The 20897-nt window shown below is 42.7% G+C and overlaps 1 pseudogene; it reads left to right on the top strand.

Annotated features, from left to right (window-relative positions):
• Nucleotides 1-3994: 3994 nt before the first annotated feature.
• Nucleotides 3995-8827, top strand: LOC112113323 (annotated as a pseudogene).
• The last annotated feature ends 12070 nt before the right edge of the window (nt 8828-20897 follow it).

Here is a 20897-nt window from a genome sequence, read left to right as displayed (position 1 = left end):
GAAGGGAGAAGGATTTTAGATAACTGTAAAGATGGCTCTGTGATCATCCTAAATAGGTCTGGATAGGAGCAGTGGAGGAATAAGGCAGGATTTGGGCAGTGGAGCACATAGGAAGAGAGGGGGACAAACAGGCTTGTGGGAGGGAGGGGGCAGATGGGTCTATTACCACTAGAGGATTCTCCCCTTCAGAACCTGGAATGAAACCCAGGAGTCCTGACTCTCTACATTCCTTACAGCTGGTTACAACCCAGTTTTTCTGTGCCACAGGAAATTCCAAGTTGGCTTGTTTTTTCATTCTGAATTGGAACAAAAGTTCCAAAATTGCATTTAAGAAAATTCAAAGCGACATTTTGTTTTGACTTTATCAAAACGTCTCAACTTTAATATTATAAATTGTAATAGAACAGAAAAGTCAAAATGATAAAGTTGAAATAAAACATTTTTACCTTATAAAAATCAGATTTTCAGAGAAGTTTTCATTGAAAAAATTGATGAAGTTGATACGTGCCCAAGGAAGGTTTCAGTTTTGTTGAAGCATCATTTTCTGACAGAATTTTTTTCTCTCAGAAAAATTTACTTTGCTGTTAGCAAATAGGTATGAACAGGGCCGTCCCACAACATTTTGGCACCTGAGGTGGGGAGCTCAAATGATGCCCCCACACCTCCTCGCTTGGCCCAAAACTTTGAAACGTCTCAATTCTGCCTTCTTCCTGTTCTACTCCTCTCATGGTACTGCTCTGCTACCTACCCCAATAAAGGAGAACTAACAACTTAAAATGCCTTGTTCAAAAATTTTAAGTAACACTTAACTTTCAAACACCTGAACAGCAAATGTAACTTTTCTTGTCTGCATGGTAAACACTGGCATTTTTATCTGTTTGAATAATCAATGTAATGCTTTCCGTGCCTTCTTGGTTGCAAAGATTTGAACTGCTTCTTGAAGGTCCACAGTCTGGGCCAGCTCATGCTCTGTTGAGATGGTTACAAGGCCGACCAGCCTCTCCTGTGTCATTGTGGAGCATAGATGTGTTTTTATTAACTTCAGCTTTGAAAAGCTGCGTTCTCCACTAGCAACTGTTACAGGAAGTGTTAGAAGTATGCACAGAGCAACAAAAGCATTTGGAAAGAGGGTGGTCATCTTATTTGTGCACATATATTCCAGAACAGCCTTTGGAGATGATCCTGCTGAAATGTATCTTGAAAGGACTTTCAGTTCATCACCTAAATCACTCGCATCACTATCGCGCATGTCATCATGTGTCGACACTGTCTCTAGTGCCCTGCATTGCTGGTGTAGGTCTTCTTCAGGTATAGTGAGGAGTTTTGGAATATCATACAACATCCCAAATATACTGCTGTGTTCCATGAGCTGCATGAAATGTTCTTCAACTGTCTGTATTGCACAATCTAGCACCTGGTTAAAGAATTCAACTTTGAATTGTTGTTTGGGGTCTCTTAAGGGATTATCCCATGCCTCATAATCAAAATGTCGTCTTCTTCGGTGACTCTTGTATTCTTGAATGGGTGGGAAAATAGCTTCAGTGTGAAGTTCCTCTGCCAACTTCTGTGCACTCTTCAGAACGTTTTGAAATCCCTCATCTGAGTGGTAAGACTGTAGGTATTACTTTGCTTTGTCCAGTTGTTCCGTTGCTCCAGATATATCAAGGTCAGCACCTTGGAGTCTCTTGCTTACAACATTTATTTCAAACACTATGTCATGCCACAATACTAAGACACACAGAAATTTGAAGTTATGTATGTTTCTGGTGATTCCATTTCCCTCTGCCACTGTTCTCCCACGAACAGTTCCTGTCATAACATTATCCTCCATAATGGCAACTATGGCATCATCTATCTTCCCAATTTGGTGTTTGATAGGCTTTATCACCTCCACTCGCCTTTCCCATCGTGTGGCACTCAGTGGTTTCAGTGTCAGGGAGGATGTTCCCAGATGTTGCTTCAAAATTTGTCATCGATGAATTGATGCAGAGAAAAATACATAGATGCTTTAAATTACATTTTAAAAGTCAGCAGCCTCACTAGAAGCTGATGCTGCATCACTGACCAACAAGTTCAATGAGAACTGCATGGGACAAAAAAGCTTGAAGGTTTAACTCTCGGATCCGTGTCTGCACTCCTCTGTTCTTTCCTCTCATGTTGGCGCCATTATCGTAGCCCTGACCTCTCATGTCAGCTATGACAGTTCCCGTATCTTCCAGCTTTTTAAGAAGCACATTTGTCATACCAGCTCCTGTAGTATCATCAATGTCAATAAATTCTAGAAAATGCTCTCTGACAGTCACCATTGCAGGGACATTTTTCACTAGGTTCTGTTGTTGTTACAAAATGCACCATTAAAGTCATTTGTTCCGTTGTGAACTGGACCACGATCAGTGACTCATTTAATGTAGATCACTAAATAGCCACTAGAAAGGAACAACTTTTACCAAGGACATAAAAATGTAAGGTAATATAAAGAAGTCTTCCATTTCCAGTATGTTTCCACCATTTTTAAGGCCTCTTTGCACTGCCAGAATTGTGTAAAAGGAATTTAATCTCAATAAGAATCTGGCTTCCTGTTTCGTGGGTGATATTATCCCCCTCATATTATCATGTTAAACTATCCTTAGTGGAATATGGAATTTCCCTTACAATATTCTGTGGTGCATCTACTTATACCTTAGTGCATCAACTAAATTCTTATCTGGGAGTTACTCTGAATAGGGCACAGGTGGAGATGGTGTGTCCTGTTTTTTATGCTTTGTCTCTATTATGGTAGATTTTACTTACTCATGAGCTTTCAGCTCCAGTCACTGATGGGCATATAACACTTTTACACTATGGTATATGAGAAAATAATATGTATATAATAAAAGTCAGCTGTGTTCTGGCTTGTTTTTCTTCTGAGACATTTAAAATCACAATGAAGATGTAATTATTTAATACTTAGAGTAAATAGAAGATCTATGGAAACGTTATATCCTGCAAACAACTCATGACAGACATCTCTGCAATCATCTATTCTTCTGCTCCAAGACTATTTTACCCAATTAAAATGTAATATCTTAGCTCAACAAAATGGGAAGGCATCAGTGCATGTTGACTTTTCAAATGTTCTTGCGCACGGCTTTAAACATAAAGAAAATCGAAGCAAAAATCATTCAAGGTAACTGTTATCAAATGTCTGCGTTGCTGGCCAAATGAATATCCAATTACACACACAATACATTTCCAATAGACACAAAAACGTATCTCCAATTACACGCCCTATAAATTGGACCTTCATCATGCTCCTTTTGCATTTCACATTGGAGCTGAGAGGTAAGTTGAACTTCTTTATAAATCACAAAAAAAAAATCTAGTTAAAGTATAACATAAAGTCTCAATTTAAACTTCCAATTTTAGATGCTTTTGTGCACTTCCTTATGTTGCTAATACACCAGTCTATTTTTACTGAGGAAATCACCACTGATACAGAAGTGTTTATAAAATGCTATTTATGACAATGAAGAGAGAGAGGCAGAAGAAGAATAAAGTCTGAATGGTTGCTTTTCCCTTTTAAAACATAAATAATTAAGACAGTATACCCAGAGTAATCTTGATTGTTTTTTTCTGACTGTAGTGGACATGCCTACCTATTGCTGCATAAGTAATACTGGAGTTACACTTGTCACACAAGAAAAAATGAGATAAGTTAATCAATAGCTTTATAAAAAAGTTTTTTGCTCTCTAGACAGATGAGTATATTTTGTAAAGGATTAATTGTTTCATTTTGGTGCACTGTAATAATCATTCAAACTCCAACTGCTTTATAGCTACACTAATCATGTTAGTAGCGCAGGGGGGAAAAGACTAAGCTGAAAAGATTTCAGTCCCAAACAGAAAATGTTATTTTGAAATAAAGAATTCATACTTCTCAATCATTTTTAATTTTGAAAAAAAGCACTCAGCACTGGGTAGTAAATACTCTTTGTTTTATAGCTGGCCTCCAACAATGTCGCCCCAATTGTTTCACGTAGTCACAGCAATAGCCTTTTTGCTGTCGACGAGCCATGCTGGGGACCACCATGAAGGAATTCAGAGAATCCCTGGCAAACCTGGATTGAACGAATTGCCTGCGAAAGAAGGAAAGCCTGGTTTAAAAGCAATCCCAGGACTGCAAGGTAATTGCAGTGGTCACTCACCCCAGATATAGAGATATTCTGCTGTGTTTCATTATTTGTATCTGATAAACCAAATTCTACTTTGTTGCACTTTCTGTCCCATTTTCGAAAGTGACAGACATTTAGAAGCCCAAGTCTCATTGAAAGTTAGTGGTACTTGGTTACTTAGGTGTTTTTCAGAATGTTACTCTGCCCCCCCCAAGCTATAAGACCACCAGCTAATGTGATTGTGAAGGAATCAAAATGTGTCTACAGGGATGCTGGGGGTGAAGGGGTTGTTCCAAACATATTGCGCTCATTCAGTTTTTAAAAGTCTTTTTTCTGTCATGTAGACAATTTCTGCATATCGTACAGATGAATGAAAATCTGGAATTGTTTTCCATGTGATGTGAATCCTACAAGTCCAGCTTGTAATGAACTGCAACTTACAGAGCCAAATCCCATTTGCCTTTATGTCAGTGGGACTTCTTGGGCAAAGTGAAGTTGCTCTGTAATATCATGATTTCACTATAAAAGTAACTAAATGTTAAAGACTCTAGATGCCTTTCCAGCCTGGTCTGTAGTGCTGGAAGTGAGTACCAATCACATGGTACTCACTTTGTTGATCTGTGTTCAACTTTGCATCTAATCCAGGAACTCTTGCAGTGAACACCAATCTGTGTGTGTGTGTGTGTGTGTGTGTATAGCCTCTCTAGCTGATGATTCTGGGGAGTTGGAAAATATAAGTGGTAGTGCCTTTCTTAGAACTTTCCCAGGCTCCCTCACCACATAGCCCTATTGGCCATTGTGTGATCTTCCTTCCAGATTAGAGAACAAGTGAGCAGCTTCCTGCAACCCAAACATCAAGGATGTTGCAGGGACCAGGTTTCTAGGCACTGAAAGTGCATTTGCTCTTTCATTGTAGGGAGTAAATGTTCTGCCTCTGACATGCATCCAACCTTCACCTAAATGATGTCGGGTAATGAAAAGCTATTGAGCTGATGTAATGCAATCTGTTCCCTTGAAGGTCAGCAGCAGTGCTTATTCTGAATTAAATGCATCATTTGGGAAGAAGCTCAGTGAGGAGTCTGGCAAGTTTTCACTCATGTATTTCCCTTCAGCAGGTCCCCCAGGGCCACCAAGTTCCATGAGAGATCCTCCTGGAAAAGATGGGCTTCATGGGCCACAAGGGCCGAGGGGTGAATGAGGTGAGAAGGGAGAGCAAAGTCAGCCTGGACAACCAGGTGAAAAAGAACAATCTGTTCATTTAACTTTATGGAGTGGGGGTGTCTCTCTGTATGTACCTGTGTTTCTATCTAAAGCAACCTAGAGAAAAATGGCCATAACTGAGTTTTTTAACTTTCAGTTCTACTCCGAAAAGTGACTATGTGAAAATGGCATCTTCTTACTCAGCTGATCTTCTTCGTGTGTCTATTCAGTTGTGTCTGTTGGCTTTTCTGGCTAGGATAATTTACTGTGGCTTACTCCTGGTATGGCTGCAGAAGTGATGCAACTGAAAATGAGAGAGCTAGGACTGCATTGGTGTCACTGGGTGCGTTTCAAAACCTGCAGCCAGGAGGCTCGGAGCTCAGGTCTACAGACATTTGGACTCAGGCTCTGAAGCCCGGGGAAGGGGCAAGTTTCAGAGCCTGAGCTCTAGCCTGAATGTCTACAGAGCTGTTTTTAGCACAGTGACGTAAGCCCCACGAAACTGAGTCTGTAGACCTGGGCTCTGAGACTTGCTGCTGTAAGATTTAAAACAACGTGTCGACATACCCATTACGGGCATAACTGGGATTGCAGAACCTTCACACTTAAGGTATATCTACACCAACTCAAGTAGCCACACCTGACCCTCTGAGGTCCTAGGTACAATGTAGGTGACTAGTCCAAGCTGCTGCCCATGCCACCATAGCCATACTGCTATTTTTAGCATGCTAACTTGAGCAGAGCTGGTGTGTGTTTGCCTGCCTGCGCTGAGACACACCCTCCCAGCTGCTGGTAGGCATAACCTTAGAGATGATGTACCAGTAGGAAAGAGTGCAGCTTGTCTTTCAGAGCCTAGGTTGGGTTTGCAGCACTGGAAGTGAGAACAAAAATGTCTCTCTCTTTGTAAAAGAATATGTTTAATACAGACATCCCAGAGAGACTATAAACCTGAATCTCCTAAATGCCATCGTTACAGAGTCACTCTTCAAAGTACAGTCGTACTTTAAACATAAGAGATTAATTTAATCAAGCTAATTGACACTGTACAAGCTGACAAGAGATGATTACATTTCTGCAAGGTTATCCACAAGGTTTGAATCCATGATCAACAGCACCAAAGCTTCTACCTTCCATTATAATTACAAGGAGACACAACACCCACTTTACAAGTCTATTACACTTGATTCTGCTCCACCACCAACACCCCATGTGGTCAGGGCTTTCCAGAGCAGCTATCAAGTCACAAGTAGTATCTCATCACAGCAAAATCTACTTCTCTGACCATATCCTGAGCACAGGCCAGCCTTTATCATTAGCAGCCGCAGAGTAGAAAACTACAGATTATAGCCCAGATTCTCCTGACCAACCAGGTCCCAGGGGGATTGGAGGTGAAGGGGGTGAGTGCTACAAAGATAGTTTTTAATCTACCTTTGCAGCTTCCCGGTGCTGTGACCAGGAAGCACTGAAACAGCCTGAAGGATGTTGTATCTTACACCGGCTGTCAGTTGTATCTCAAGGAGCCCATACACTATTTTAGCATCAACCAGGCACAGCAGTACGCCTGCCAAACCCTCTTTTGCCTGATGCAAAGCACCGGTGGGGCATTAAAGACTAACACAAAGATCTCAATTTTAATTCTTCATCAGTGGTTTCCTTCTTAAAGTAGTTTCCACAAGCCTTGTTTATTATCAGGATGGTCAGCATATGAAACGGCCCTTCATTTAACACACTGAGATCAAATTCTTTCACATAGAAAAATCAAACAAATGTAACTCAGTCACAAGTGTTTTAGAAAACCTGCTATTAATTTTACACAATGACATCCACATTATCGGTGAAGCCTGGTCCTAACACTTAAACTTAAGGGCATAATTTTTTTTTTGGTCCATAGGCCTACCTGCTATTCCTAATCCTGAATTAGAAGAAACCCTCAAAGGATTCAAAAATCAAATTGCCAGACTGGAAAGAGGTAATCTGTCTGCTTTTGCTTTCTGCCCCACCCATAACTTGATTAACAAGTGTGGAAAAAATAAGCCATGAAATACCAGCTCCTTAAAAATAGTCTGAGTCTTGTTCCATTTATTTTTACATTCTTTTTATACAAAGGAACAAGGATCTCTGGGGATGGGCAATGATACATTCTGTATTGTGTTAAAGAGGTTAACCTGTGGGCTATATAATTAGTTACTAGGGTTCCGCCTACCAGCCCCAGATAACTGTGATAGGTTGAAACACTGATGCAAACGAGGCAGAGGTGGCTTATTGCATAATCCCTTTCTGTGCAGAAGTGCTTTCAGGAGTATCTCTCTGGGTCACCTGAATTCTGTGAGTGACCCTGATGGCCATCACAGTTAATCTGTGGCTACAAAAGTGCCAACAGTGTAATACCTAACTAAGGCCTGCAAAGATTTATGCATGTGCTCAACTTTATGCACTGTGGGTAGTCCCAATGAAGTCAGTCCCATTACTCAGTGTATGCAAAGTTAAGCAGGTGCACTAGTCTTTAAAAGATAGGAGCCTAAGGAGCGGTGGATTTTTTTTTTTTATTTAAAATTCTTCTCTTCTCTCCTTCATTTTTTCCCCTCCCATCCACATTCCCTTTGACTCCTTTTCATTATAATTTCTCTCTCCATTTCTCCATCATCTTCATCTATTTCTCCTCTCTTTCCCATCTCTTTCCTATCTCCTATTCCCTTCTAGTCTTGTAACTAACTCTAATGAATTCTCCTCCCCTTCTCTTTCTCCCTTTTCAACTCCCTCCTCCATTCTCCTCTCTTCTTGAGTTTATATTCTCTTTGTTCCGAAGCAACTAGACAGGAGCAATAGCCTACTCAATTTAGCATGTCATTGATGTTCCATCCAGCAGAGGGCAGTGTTTGGTAGGATAGCATGACATAGCCCATGCTCTGGGTTTTTTTAATCTGGGGGCGGGGAGGAGAGAGAGTTGTATGAAGTTTGCAATTTGCGTTCCTTATTGTATTCGGAAGGGTTATTTTATTATAGAAGAATACAGAAAGAGGGAGTCCCAGTATAGGAGTAATCATGAGAGTATACAATGATTCAAAAAAGTTTAACAAGATCTTTTGCTTTACTTTGTAGTCCTTGCCTTCGATGGGACCATAACGACATTTGGAAAAAAAATGTTTGCTACCAATGGGCAAGAAGTCGATTTTGAGACCACACTGGAAGCATGCAAACAGGCGGGCGGCTCCATTGCATCTCCCAGGAATAAGGGGGAGAATGATGCTGTTTTCAGTATTGTGAGGTTATTTAATAGCTATACCTATCTGGGTATTAAGGGGGGTGGGATTCCAGGTAAATTCAGTTTCCTGGATGGAACAGCCGTAAATTATACAAACTGGCATGCAGGTGAGCCCAGTGACATAGGGAAAGAAAACTGCATGGAGATGTGCACTGACGGTGCCTGGAATGGCACAAGTTGCAACCAGTACCGCCTCACTATCTGTGAATTTTAATCCTTGCTCCTACACTTCCTTCAAAATGTCGGACATCTCTAGGGTCCTTTGAATTCTTTCTTTCATCCACAAACAAGAATCTGTTTTCTCAGCATTGTAGTTAGTGACTTCTGTGATTATTCTGTATGAGAAAATGAAAATCAATAAAGTCATGATGCACTATCTTCCTTCGTGATATTCATTAAGGCAATGCTAACCTGCTAACCAAAAAGGGAGAGCTACCTGTAACCACAGCACTGACTAATTTACAGGATTCCTCTCAACCCAACTGGGCTGCTGGTTTCATTTAGAAGCAGAATTTGCAATGTTTAATTACAGTTATGATATGCCAGCCTAGTCTACCAGCCTGGACCCATTTGGGGCACTAAGGGGTAACCTATGAACAAGAAAAATTGTATTGTTATCACAAGTTAGGCACATATCTGGTGATCATCACCAGGATGGGTATAGATGCTGGAAGTGATGCAGTATTTCTACATCATGTAATGTTAAATGTTATTGAGCATCCAATCCAAAAGTGTCATAAAATCACACAAAGGGCCACATCTCGTAGAAACATAGTTTAATTTTGACCAAAATTGGCAGAAAACTTCTAAATACAATTAATAATGTAACTATGTACTTAAAATAGTACTGTTTGGAAAGTTTGGGAATTTTTAGCTCCAAATTATCTATTTTATGCATTTTCCCATACTTTGCCTTTGTCTGTAGTCACACAAAAGTATGAGCTTGTTTGTACCATATAATACATCAAACTTTTTGTCATTATTTGTAGACTAGACTGATTTGAGAACAGTTTTTTCATCTGCTATTTTATGAAGTTATGCAGACAATAAGACTCCTGCCACCTAATTATAGAAAAAACATTATTGGCTCAACCGAAGACACAAGTCTAAAGTACACATGGTACACCTGTAATTATCTCCTTACTATCACTGAATACAATGACAATACATGTCTACTTATATAACAGTACTTAATTACATAAACTACTTATATAACAGTAATGACTCTTAGTAGAGGGCTGTAGAATGTCTTGTATGAATATATCATGTGAATTACAAAGTGTAACTATGTGCCGTTATGTAATCCCTACATATAACTATGAGCTACTGAATGTCTGATGTAACATTACTACTCCCTTGCCGAACCTGTGACTGATGAATACAGTACTCTGTTGCTACGCTCGTCACTGTCACAGTTGCATGCATCAGAATACACCAAATCTTCCCTCTGACATCTCCTTGTTGCACAGGTACTCACACAGCCACACTGCATAAAGGTGGGGATAGCTTCTGGAACAGGTGGCAGCACCAGTATGTTAGGATGTCCGGTGCTACAGGGGACACTTGAAGATACTAACTGTTGCATGAGGCCATACATATGACTGATCATTTGCATGTTTCAGGTACTGTCTGAAGGAGTTCATTGTCGGTGGCAGTTTCTCAATGGTATGTTCTTCTTAGCAAATAATTTGTAGCTCACATTATCCAAAGGTGCCTGCTTCCCATCACAGTACAATAAAGATACCAGTGAGACCCAGGCCGCTGAGTCTGAAAAAGCTGCCTTGGGGGGGACTGCAGTCACCTACCTTCAAATTCTGCTAGTGATACCAAGCAAGAACTTAACTGATTCAGCTACTGCTTGGTTCGTCATTAACTCTCTCGTTAGGTCAGGTCTGTCAATGCCATGAATTCAAAGTAATGGTCCTAATTTATAAAGCAATCAACAGACAGAGACATAGCTACCTGCTAGACTGTTGTATCGGTGTTGCTGTGTGACTGCGTCTGAATGTTTCTGCTCTTTACCCTCAAAACCAATGGGAGTAGGCTTATAACTAACAACATGTGGTTACTTTACTGAGACACCACACCACCATGCTTGTTCTTGAGACAGGAAGAAATCACTTTTCTTTTGCTCAATGCTAGGGGGGAAATAAGCAGGATTCACATAGAATTTATCTCACTAGCTTTCCCCTAATCTGACCAACACCCAGTTCCAAAAGGCAATAATCCAAGTATTGTTTCTACCAAGTGGGGCTGCTGTGAGCAAGGCATGGGCTGCCAATGGGTGCAAAGAGCCACACGCAGGCTGCAGTCACATAGCTGTTTAAACTTTCAAAGTGCTCTAAAGTTCATAGACAGTCAGATTGGCTTGGAAATTTGTATGCTAGTAGAAGGCCTTGAGTACCATCTGGGGTCATGGTCAAGGGGTGCCAGAGATACAACTCCCTTCCCCTCCTGATAAATGAGTTGTGTTTAATTTTAAAGTGCTCGCAAATGCAGGACTACGTTGGCTTGAGCAATGGTATGCTAGACGAAGAGGCAGAATAGCATCGGGCGGGTACAATTTTGAAAGTCATTTGGTGAAGAACTCCTCCCCTTTCCCTTTATTTAAACAATGGGGCAAACTACACAGGGAACTCCAGTAGCGTTTTAGTCAGCGGTACAGTGAGTCCTGACGCAGCAGGCAAGCAGTGCTGAGCTGAGACTATGCATGCTCAGTATGTACCATAGGCACACAAAGCCAGAGCCACAAAGATACCTAAATTCCAGTTTTAGGCACCACTGAGAGCCACAAAAACCCTGTTCAACTGCTTCCCAACCATATAAACTCATTTGGCACCTAAGTTTTTGCTCCAAATGTTGCCTAGGCACCTACGTTTCTGCAGCTGAGGACATGTATTGCTACTTCACTGTAGGAACCAGACACCTATCTCACACCTATGCCCCAAACCCAGGGCAAACAGGCATTGTGCTGCCTTTCTTCCCTGTGGGACTTGAGCTGGTTGGTAGGCTCAGAAGCCGCCTAACACCACACAAGGTGGTCGAGAAGAAGACAGACCCGTTAGCTCAATGGTTAGGGTATTCACTCAGGACACTTGAGAGCATGGGTCAGTTTCTTCACTTTCCCTGTTGAGGAAAAGGGCTTTGGGGGGTGGGGGGTCTGTCACTTCCCAGATGAGGGTTCTGAGAGAAGAAGCAGTGCTCCCGCCTCACCTTTACCCATTGATTAGGGTACTCACCGGGGAGGGGTCAATGCTGGTTCAATCTCCCGCCCAGTGAGCCAGGCTTAGAACAGGGGTATGCCATCTCTCAGGTGAGTGCCCCAATCATTAAACTAAGGCATAAGTTGATGTGGGCTACTCTACAGCTATTGGTGAAGCTATTCCAGTATTGTTCAATAATAATTGGGCCATAGTCTGAGGCCCTCTCTAGTCCAGGGGTTTGAGTGTTCACCCAGCAGGTAATAAAGTCAGGTTCAAATCTCCTCTTTGCTTGAGGGAAGGGGATTAGAACTGTGGTCTCTTACCAGTCAAGTGAATGGCCTAAGTACTAGTCTATGAGGTATGCTGATGGGTTGTGCCCTCAGTCAGTCTTGCTGAAGCTGTTCCACATTAACTACCTCTTAATTGGGTCAAAGCAAAGATGTGAAGCCCTCTATGATATGGGGGTAGAGGCCCCACATGGACAAACCTGGGTCAACTCCCCTTTCTGCTTGTTACAAAAGGGTTTGAACAGGGGAGCTGCACCCTTAGGTGCATGCGCTTGTCACTGGCTCTTCCACTTGTACTTAAACATTAATTGGGGCCCCAGAAAACAAACAAATCACCCTTTTGTTTCCAGTGGTCAGGGTATTCACCCAGGCTGTTAGAGACCCCACTTGAAACCACTCTGCCATACAGGCATTTATGAATAAAGTGGAACAGCTTCCACAGGCAACCCTGAGGGAGTCCCCCCTACCAGGTATATAGCCCACACACCTGACACTAAGTGATCCCCTTCAAATTGCTTCTTAACAGGAAGGGGGTTTGGGGATTTCACCCAGGCTATCCCATACCTTAGGTTAATGGTTTTCAACAGTGGATCTGCAACCCCCTGGGGGTCCATGTACCCTTTCAGGGGGGGCATGGGATCCCACGGCTGAAACCCAGTGCCTGAGGCCCAGAACCCAAGGCCTAGAGCCCCAAGCCCCAGTGCGCCCCATGGGGCAGAAGCCCTGAGCCCATGGACAGAGTTGAGGTGCATGGGGGGGGGCAATGCCTCCCCCAAACTGCAGTGCAAGAGCAGGGCAGTCCTCGGGGCAGTTCCACCCCCACACACATCCCTCCTTCTCTCCCCGCCACCCCCACATCTTCCTCCCAACCAGTTCCAAGGTGGGAAGCCAGAACTGGGAGTGCGGAGTAGCTGCTGTTCTGGCTGGTGCCATGGAGCAGGCAGCCGCAGTGTTCCCTCCTCACTGCTGATGCCTCAGGTTAAAGCTGCTCCCAACCCCCTTTGCTCAGGTGGCTGGGGGAACTGATGCCTGGGGCCAGCAGTGGTGGGGGCTGCCTGGGCCAGGTGGAAGCTGGCCATGGAAAAGACCAAGGCAGTTATGCATAAAGCCTGGGAGATGTTTCACACTGAAGGGTGAAGGGCTACAGTGAGAGAGCGAGGCTAACTCTGCAGTCACTCTCAGAGAACTGGGATTATAGCTATGGAGCGATCTATAGGGAACAGAAAGGCCCGCAGGGTGAGAAGGCTGCCCAGGGAAGGAGGCGTCCTGATAACGCAGGACCAGAGCAAGCTCCTGTGACGACCCCGGTGCAAGGGCAAGACCTGGATAGAGCTCTGGGAGGTGCAGTTTGTTATAAAGCTCCCAGGAAAACAAGAGGATTGGGAAAAAACCTGAAGAAAGGTTAATGGTAGGAAGGATTCCAGGGTGGCAGAGGCAAGGTATCCGATGGAGGAGAGGATGGGCCTGGGTTCCCCTACCAGTCACTGGGAAAGCGGCATAAAGCACCCTGATGTGAAAGGATGAGCACAATTCAGCGCACAGAGATACGGGTGTGATGACACTGGGCCCAGAGTCAGGGCCAGAGACTTGACACAAGGGGTTGGACTTGTTTGTTGGATGTGACTCTCTGTTCACACCCCTCCCCACTCCTTAAAGGGTGGCACTAGACCATGACCTGGACTGAGAACCAAATCACAAGGAGAAGAGCAGGACCAGAGCAACCTTTGACAGGAGGCAATGCTACTTCACACGCAGCCATGGCGGGAGGGGGAGAAGGTTCGCTAGTGGTGAAGCCAGTCTACCACAGGTAGTTTAAAGCTGTAGTTCTAGTGCTGAACCAGGACCTAGTTCTGGTTGAAATGGTGCCTGTGTGACTCCTCACACCACTGTTTGGTGTATTCACTTTGGCAATACGTGTATCCCTTGCTGTACCAATGACATTGTTTATATTACGTAGTACCGTGTTTCCATGTGATCGGAACAGTGACATTAACCCAATCTATTGCTTATTATGCTGCAGAAAAATACAATGGGCATGACCTATGGCTTGCCCTGTGCACCTGCTCAGGGTGCAGGAATCAGAGTGTTAATTTCCTCTTAGATCGCCTCCTGGGGCAGTGAAGCTACTCAGGGCAGATTGTGAACTGACACTTCAGCCCTAGTGCTGTCAATCACTGTACTGTTATGTTTAACCCTACTGGAGCAATATTGGTGGTGGTATGATTTGTTTCTCTATAGCAAGTAGGAGCCCCACTCATGGACCAGGACCTTACTGTATTAGGTATTGTGCACACACAGCACCAAAAAAAAAGCCCTGTCCCAAAGAACTTACAATTTAAGAATAGGCCAAGAGTCAACAGGTGGATACAGATGTTCCACCAGGGGACCATGTTGTAGGGGATAATGGCTTTTTCTTGGCTTCCCTACTCTACCACTTTTCCAGGCCATGTTTTAGCACTTATGACCATCGTAAGATACGCTGGAGGGTAGGGATAGGATACAGAGGGACCTAGACAAATTAGAGGATTGGGCCAAAAGAAACCTGATGAGGTTCAACAAGGACAAGTGCAAAGTCCTGCACTTAGGACGGAAGAATCCCATGCACTGTTACAGACTAGGGACCGAATGGCTAGGAAGCAGTTCTGCAGAAAAGGACCTAGGGGTTACAGTGGATGAGAAGCTAGATATGAGTCAACAGTTGTTGCCAGGAAGGCTAACGGCATTTTGGGCTGTATAAGTAGGGGCATTGCCAGCAGATCGAGGGACGTGATCATTCCCCTCTATTTGACATTGGTGAGGCCTCATCTGGAGTACTGTGTCCAGTTTTGGGCCCCACACTACAAGAAGGATGTGGAAAAAATTGGAAAGATTCCAGCGGAGGGCAACAAAAATGATTAGGGGGCTGGAGCACATGACTTATGAGGAGAGTCTGAGGGAACTGGGATTGTTTAGTCTGCAGAAGAGAAGAATGAGGAGGGATTTGATAGCTGCTTTCAACTACCTGAAAGGGGGTTCCAAAGAGGATGGATCTAGACTGTTCTCAGTGGTACCTGATGACAGAACAAGGAGTAATGGTCTCAAGTTGCAGTTGGGGAGGTTTAGGTTGGATATTAGGAAAAACTTTTTCACTAGGAGGGTGATGAAGCACTGGAATGGGTTACCTAGGGAGGTGGTGGAATCTCCTTCCTTAGAGGTTTTTAAGGTCAGGCTTGACAAAGCCCTGGCTGGGATGATTTAGTTGGGAATTGGTCCTGCTTTGAGCAGGGGGTTGGACTAGATGACCTCCTGAGGTCCCTTCCAACCCTGATATTCCATGATTCTATGATCATTTCCCCTGCCTATAGACATGAGCCTTGCATGAGTCCTCACTTTGAGGATGGAGAAATGATGGCCTATACAGCAGGGGAATAGGCAGCAGTTACTAGATTGTTCTCTTTCTTATACTAGTTTTACACTCACATACCTGCATTGAAGTCAGAGTTACTCCTGAGTCTCCCCCATCTGAGAAGAAACTTAGGCTTCAGTATTTTTAAGATTAGGGTAAATGTAATCTTTCTTTTTAAAGTAGCTCAAGAAATTGGTTATGCAAATCAAAGCTTCCCTCAGGTGCTGGGCCCAATCCAGGTCAAGTGAGTAGTCACAGAGATTCATTGCAATATATGAGGGTTATTTACTGGCAAAGAGAAATGAGTTGCTGGTCAAAGTCTAGTGTTCAGTAGACATATACGCACCTCATACAATGTACATGCCACCTCATGTCTCAGTATAAGAAAGTGCTCATGCATCTTTGTTGTTGTTCTTAACTGACAGGCCATAGGCAGACCTGGAGTTTAGTCCTGTCAGTTCAGGAACTTGAAGCACATTGGCAAGGGATGTCTAAGAAGAAGCTTGACACACAGCTTACCCGATTGTATCTGTTCAGTGAATAAAGTGGAGAATTTCATCTCCAGCACACTCAGGCCAGCTCTCTTTATAGCAACTAAATTCACTTTGAAATTGTTTTGTTTTAAGTTGGCCTATGCATATATAACTCACAAACTAAGGTGAAGGATTTTTGTCAGCAAATGCCAGACTAAAACCCAACCCTGAAACCTTATTCATCCCCTAAGTTTACATAGCTCTGATGAAGGAAGCTAGCTGGTTTAGTATCCAGACTTACTTGCCCACACCTTCAAATACCACCCTGCTTCCTGGCACTCCAAATGATGCTGTATAATGTTTGAAACTCAGGTAGCTGGATATGTTGCTTCCAGGAAGGACATGTTAGTGTCACTGTGTCTCAGTGGGTCACCACTGAGGCTGCCAAATTGAGGACAGGCCCCTGAGAAATAGGATAGATTCACCCCAAACTGGTGGTTACTTTATCATTAGATTATACCAAGCCAGTAACAAAAGTGAACTTCTGTAATCACCACACTGGCCAACAAGAAGTCAAAAATTCAATCTCCTTAGGCATTCCAGCCCTTGGCTCACTACCGAGACACTAGAGTTCATGATGAGAGGTTACTGAAAACCAATTTCATCAGTTCTAGGGACGTCCCAATCTAAAGGGACCAGCCACCTAACCAGATCAATATATAACTCAGATCATACCCAATAATCACACTGATGCCAGTCCTTTAGTAAATAAAAACTAAAGGTTTGATAAAAGAAAAGAAGAGTTATAAATGGTTAATTGATCATATACATACATATGATTGCTAAGTCATTATATCAGGTTTGAAGCAGTGATAGAATAAACTGCTAGCTTGCAAAAGTTGCTCTGCAATTGCCCAAACAGACTGGGGGGGTCATCAGTCCTTGTTCAAAGCCTCCTTGTTAGAAATCCACTCCAGAGAAATGAAGCCCAAATGGAAGTGTCTCAGGTGCCTTTGCTATCCTCCGCCATGTGCATGGAATTTTACTGTCCCAAACAAAGCCCACAATAGCACACTGCATGGAAAATTACTGGCCCAAATGAAGTTCAGAGTCATCTGAGCATATCACATGCCCTAACATGCTTTGATGACTCACAGAGGCAGCCACTGCCCATATTCTTTCTGAGCTGTCCACAGGAAAAGCTTACTGGGCCAGATTAATTTATTCAATGGCCCACTGTGCGCTAAGTGTCCTTAATTGGCCATCAACCAGGGCCAGCTCCAAGCTTTTTGCGGCCCCAAGCAAAAAAAAATTTCTGCGCCCCTCCCGGCCCCGCCCCAACTCCGCCCCTTCCCTGCCCCCTTCCAACCCCTTCCCCAAATCCCTGGCCCCGCCTCCTCCCCCAGGTGTGCCGCATTTCCCCTCCTACCCCTCCCTCCCAGGCTTGCTTGGGAGGGAGGGGGAACAAGCGGAGCGGCGGCGCGCTCAGGGGAGGAGGCGGAGGTGAGCTGGGGGGGGTCGGTTCCTCTGCCCCCCCCCAGGGTTACTTTCTGTGGCCTTCCCCGTGCCCCCCACCATTGCAGATCACCTCCGCTCTGCCTGATCCCCTGAGCATGCCGCCGTCGCTCCGCTTCTCCCCCCTCCCTCCCAGGCTTGCCGCAAAACAGCTGATTCGCTCAGCAAGCCTGGGAGGGAAAGGGGAGAAGTGGAGCGGCGGCAGTGCGCTAAGCGGAGCAGGCGGAGTGGAGGTGAGCTGCGGCGGTGGGGGGCAGTTCCTCTGCCCCCGCCCTTCCAAGGTTACTTCCTGCGGCCCTCCCCGCGTCCCCCACCACCGCAGCTCACCTCCGCTCAGGGCCGCTCCCGGCTTTTTGCGCCCCAAACAAACAAACAAAAAAAGAAGCCGGCGTGCCACCCCTTGGAAAGTGCCGCCCCAAGCACATGATTGGAGCGCTGGTGCCTAGAGCCGGCCCTGCCATCAATACATAGCTGTCTTACCCTAATGTAAATTCTATCTGGGGCTGCTACCCAGGATTACAACACGTGTGTAAAATGCAAGTAAATAGCCAATATTCATAATTTCAGATACAAATATGATATGTGGTTTTAACCAGGATAATCATCATATTTGATTGATTGTAACTTTTCCATTGATAACGTACATGATACACTTTATATAAGATTTATGAAAATTGTGTAACAATGGGCTCATTTCTTATGCACAGCAACAGTTAGTTTTCCACATTAACACTAAAACAGATTGTTCACCACAGACCTCACTGAAAACAAGTAAACATACTTTTAAACAAATGATCACTTGGTTTGAAATTTTCCATGAAACAGACAAGAAATTGACCATCACCAGTTAATATGTTTGAAAAGATATGGGAATTGCAGCTAGAAATCTGGAACATTAAGAGCCAGATGCAGAGTATGGTGCTGTCTATGGAAAGAATCCCATTGACTTCAGTGGGACTGGATCAGGCCCTAATGGGGCAAATCAAGAAAAATAAATCAATACATAGCTGTGTGTGACTAGTAAATAGGGTGACCAGATGTCCCAATTTTATAGGGACAGTCCTGATATTTGGGGCTTTTTCTTATATAGGCTCCTATTACCCCCAACCCCCATTCCAATTTTTCACATTTGCTATCTGGTTACCCTACTAGTAAGTGATGATGTTGATGATTTATAAAAAAAAAAAAAAAAAAGCCATTTCTCTGCCAAGAAGTCCTTAATTAATAACCAACAAGTGACTCTTAAAATAAAGCTTTTGACAGTATGCAAACCCACTGCTAATCGTTTCACCGTGTTTCAGAACAAATAATCAGAGGCACGTGTGGTGAAGACAGATTAAGCCTACTTGAACATTACTTTAAAAGGATCATGTCACTTTAAGAATAACAAAGTGGGAGGTGATAGAGGCACCTACAGTACAACTAATCAGCGGTGTGTACTTTAATGTCAGCCTTACTTGATCCCTTCTGTCTCACAGGCTAATCATGCTCCCAGCTAGCTGCCTTTGTCCGATATGCTGAACAACTTTTAAGAAAAACTTACTCTATTTCAGGCTGACAACCAGGAATGGAATCCGATGCAAAGCAACTTGATGGTATCAGTGAGATTTGAAAGATACATCTAAGATTTTAATAAGAAGGTAAGCTTAGACAGGAAAAAAACAGAATTGTTAATGATACCATACATCATGCTTTCTTAGTTCCCTGTAAGAGTAGAAGAAGAAACAGTGCCGGAACAATTCAATCCAGAAAATTAGTTTTTTAGCCAGGTTGCAAAAATAAGTGACAAATATGGTGACAGTTAATACTGATGTTTCTAATTTCCTTTTTTGATCATTTTAAATTGCTGATTTTGTCATTCAATTTAATAATCTCGCTGCTAAAGCAATGTAGTCTATGATAACTAAATGGATGTGGAGTATGGTCTGCAAATACATTGCCCTTGACAGTCCTTTATTATTTGAATCAAAGCTCCTGTAATGTACAAAGATTCTCAGCCAGTGTAGACTGGCATAGTTTCATACTGTTGACTTCAGTTCTAGATTGATTTACTCTACTGCTACTGGTTTTTGTTGCTTCCATTTTAAGTATTCTCAAAAGTATGAAAGACTAATTATAGACGTTCTATCATAGGAGGAGTTACTGTCCTATATATATATGGCCCCTAATTACAATAAGTACAGGAGACAGGTGGATAACAAACATATGCCACAAATTCCAAAATACACACAAAACATACCTGGATCAAATATTAAGAAAATTCTAATTTTTCATATTCTACAAAAAGTCCCACAAACTTTCATTGAAATTTGGGTTCACACATTTTAAACAGTAAGAGAAAAATCATGGGTCTATTTCAACTAATGCAGTGCTGCTGTTTATGTGAGACAACAAACTGAATCATCTCACAATAACGGGAAAAAAATACATTTGTCAGTGAAGTCCCAGTGATCAGAAATTGTCTTTTATTAATAGTATGAGATAAAATGATCAAATATACTGTGTAAGTGTATTGTTTCATAATGTATTCTCATTTAGTATTTTTCTTTCCTACTCCTTATTTTCATTGTATCAAAATATGTCAACACCGAAATTTCATATTGTTTATAGAACCCCATCAAGCTAAATTTACATTAATTTACACTGTGAAATTACCAGCTTTATTATTTAATACTGTGACTAAACAATGAAGTCATTTCCCTTTAAAAAAATAAAATTAAATTGCAACAGTATAATATGCTCAAAAGGAATTCCAGAAATAGATTGAAATATTTATGAATAACAACTAAGAGCTTGATCCTACACTTAATATCATTGCTGGATGGGAATTTTTCAACAATAATTTTTCAGTGGAAAATGCCAATCTGTTGAAACCAAAACTTTTCATGGGAAAGGGGCATTTTTTATTACACTTTTGTTGGGAATGGTTTCTCATGTCCAGGATAGAATTTCTGGAGAGACAAAGAGAGAACACTCATGTTAGATGATGAAGAGTCAGAAATTTCTCCCAAACATGCCCTAACCTCTGGGCTACTGCTATTCTGTGGTGGCTCTCTGATTTTCCACAAAAAGGTATCCAAAGGTTTGTTTCACCCCAATGGGAAATTTTTTGAAGTCTCACATTTTTGCAGAGTGGGAGAACAGTTTCCCACCCAGCTCTTTTACTACCCATTTTAGTGCTTATTATTGTAAGTAGTAAAAATGACTTTTAAAATAATAGGACTTCTCGTAGCAGTAAGCACTGTGCCCAGTAGTTGGTGTTTTCAGGATAAGGGTGTTTGTTTGGGGGGTGGTTGGTTGTTGAAGAGCATAATTTCCATTAAAAAAAATTGACAGGAATTTAGGAGACTAAGTCTCATTGAAAGTCAGTGAGATTTAGGCATCTCCGTCACTTCAGTGCTTTTGAAAAATATATTTGTAG

Source organism: Terrapene carolina, unplaced genomic scaffold, assembly GCF_002925995.2.
Source record: "Terrapene carolina triunguis isolate 2854851 unplaced genomic scaffold, T_m_triunguis-2.0 Scaffold148, whole genome shotgun sequence".
Classification (NCBI taxonomy): domain Eukaryota; kingdom Metazoa; phylum Chordata; order Testudines; family Emydidae; genus Terrapene; species Terrapene triunguis.
Note: the sequence above shows the minus strand (reverse complement) of the source record. Positions and strands in the feature narration are given on the sequence as shown.